The following is a 2924-nucleotide window of genomic DNA, read 5'->3' as shown; positions in this document are numbered from 1 at the left end:
ATAAACATTTTTTTTTGTGAGATACATACCTGAGTGGAGCGGGCGCTCCACGAAAATTCTGGGTGTTCCATCGCAAGATCTCCGCCTGGAGCAGTCGTTCCTTCAGCAACCCAGAATTTTTAAGTATCTCGGATTTTTCTGCTTTTAGACCTGAAACTCAATAAACTAAAACGAAAAATAAGTAAACAAAAACAAAACCAAGGTATATTTACACTTACCAGTGGGTTGCCTCCGACCAAGCGCTTGGTTTAAGTCACTAGCTTGACTTGGTGACTGGGATCAGTCGGGTTGAGCATGAGGGCTTGTTCCAAAACAAGCTCCACAATCAGACATGTTCAGCTTCAAAACTCTACTCAACAACCCTTTTACAGCAGCTTCCCCTTTCTCTTTCAGCTCATGTGTGAGAATAGCTCTGACTTTAGAGAAAGGTTTAGAGGTACCCTTGCACTTTACCTCATACTCAATGGATTTCTCATCACACAAGCGAGGTATCAAAGTCATCATAGGATCACCCTTGACCTTTTTCTTCTGGACTTTTTCATTTAGCTTTACATTCCCACTGAGTTTCTTGGTATCAATGTGAGGATCTCGATCCAGGACTTCTTTGATCTCACCATTTTTACCAAGCTCCTTCTTAGGAACAATTTCCAGCTGTTCTCCACTAACCACTGAGATGCATGAGGCATATCGGATTTGTGATCTGGTTGGGACAGCCTTGTAGAAAACCTTCTTGTTGATGTTGGAGAAGGAGACTCTCTTATTAGGCATGTCGACGATTGCTTCCACTGTAGCCATAAATGATCTTCCAAAGATCAAAGGCATCTCATGATCGTTCCTCATCTCAACAACTTGAAATTTTGTATGGAGCACACAGTCCCCAACCTGGACAGGAAGATTGCGAATGGTTCCATAAGGGACTGTCATGGAAGAGTTTGCAAAGGCCAGATTCACCTGAGAAGGCTTAACATCAACAATGCCCAGCTCGTCTACAATCGCTCTTGAGACAAGGTTCACACTAGATCCAGAATCGTAAAGAGCTTCCTTGAATTTTACTCCAGCAATGGAACAAGGAAAAACAAACTTTCCAGGGTCATCAACCTTAGGCAGTACCTTCAGCGATGGTGTCAGTGCTTCAGTAAAGAGTGCCTTGATTTCCTCTTGAGATTCTCTACAATTTCTGAAGAACATATGCAATGGCCGAATCTCCCAAGCATTTTCAAATGAGATCTTTTGAGGAAGCCTTCTTACCATCTTCCTAAACCCAGCCAGCTGCTCTGCACTAATAGGATCCATCAGATGTTTAGGTGGAATTGGATAGGGAACCATAGGAACATAAACTGGCACTGGTAAAATCTCAGCAAGTTCGCTAGGACCAGTCGCTCTAGAGCTAGCACACTGCTCTGTGTTCTCTTCTGCGCCTAGAACAGTCTCAGCGAACGGCTGCTCTATTGCATTACAGTGCTCAGTCCTAGAATTTTAATCAGTTTTTCCAGGGAGCGTCCCTTGTTGCCTCTTGAGACTCTCAACTGTTTGAGCAAGCTGAACATCGATCTTTCTTATGTGGATCGCAAGAGTGTCATACTTGTTATTCAGCTCAGTGAACATGTTGCCCATCCTGGTGTCCATTTTCGTGGTTACCTGATTCGACGACTTGGCCTGAACCTTCTGACCCTGCAACAGTTGTCGCATCATCATACCCAGACCCTTCAGCTCATCTGGTTGACTGTTCACGGTAGCTGGAACAACTTGCCGATTGATCTGCAGTTGTTGCTGGTTCAGGTTCTGAATCTGCCCGGCCATAGCGCGCTCCATGCTGAAAACGTGCCCTTGGTTGTTTTTCAGTAGCTGATCAACCTTGGCAGTCAGCTCATCTATCTTCTGGGTGTCAGAACTGTTCCCTTTCTTGGAGCAATCACTCTACTCGTTCTTATTGGCTGAAGTAGCAGCCATGTTCTTAATCAACTCAAACGCTCCATCAGTGGTCTGAGTCAAGAAGTCTCCATTGCTGGCAGAGTTCATAACACTCTGAAATTCCCAGTCATCTCCATCATAGAAAATTTCCAAGAGGTAGTCATCATCAAATCCATGGTGAGGACATTCCCTGCGATAGTCATTGAATTGCTCCCATGTGTCGCAGAAAGGCTCATCAGTGAGCTGTCTGAAGGAGGTGATCTTGTTCCTCAATGCAGTTGTTCTCGCCTTCGAGTAGAAATGGCTGAGGAACGCTGATCGGACCTGTTCCCATGAAGTGAGAGAGCCGGTAGGGAGAGAGTTCAACCACCGTGCAGCTTTTCCATCAAGAGAGAATGGGAATAACATGCACCTGATGTACTCTAGTGGAACACCATTCGCGCGAGTGAAACTGCAGACTTTTTCGAAGCTCTCAATATGCTCCATTGGAATTTATGTAGAGAGACCAGAGAACACCTTTCTCTGTACTAGACCGATCAAAGCAGGCTTGATCTCGAAGTCCTGCCTGGTGCAGGGTGGAGGAGCAATGGCAGAGCGCATAGTAGGGATGTTGCACGGAAGGTTTCTCTGCCCGATTGGAACAGTTTGCGCCTGCTGTTCCTGCTGCTGTTGAGCAGTTTGTTCCTGCGCTTGAATGGTCTGCTGCAACTGTTGCATCTGCTGCTGCATGAGTTGCATTGGTGCAGCTAGATCATCCTGATTGGCGTGTTCACCCATAGTGGTGTCGGTTTGCCTTGGCTGTTGAAGATTTGTTCTTTCTAACCTTGCTAGCTCCTGGTTGGTAAGTGTAACCAATTCTCCTTGTGCGTTTCTCCGAGTATGTCTACTGGTCATGCACCTGGAACATTAGTCACAACAAAAAGGATAGAGCAAGTTAGAGGTCTTAGACTAAATAAATAACCGAAAAATAAAGGTAAAAAAAGATGGTCCCCGGCAACGGCACCAAATTGATA

The 2924-nt window shown here is 45.3% G+C and overlaps 1 non-coding gene across 1 annotated transcript; it reads left to right on the top strand.

Moving 5' to 3' along the window:
- Positions 1-2080: 2080 nt before the first annotated feature.
- Positions 2081-2187, top strand: LOC125588144. Its single transcript, XR_007324538.1, has one exon. It is a non-coding gene; the product is annotated as a small nucleolar RNA R71 (small nucleolar RNA).
- The last annotated feature ends 737 nt before the right edge of the window (positions 2188-2924 follow it).

Source organism: Brassica napus, chromosome C5 (genome assembly GCF_020379485.1).
Source record: "Brassica napus cultivar Da-Ae chromosome C5, Da-Ae, whole genome shotgun sequence".
NCBI classification, from domain to species: Eukaryota; Viridiplantae; Streptophyta; class Magnoliopsida; order Brassicales; family Brassicaceae; genus Brassica; species Brassica napus.
The sequence above is the reverse complement of the archived record's forward strand: the minus strand, read 5'-3'. Positions and strand labels throughout refer to the sequence as shown.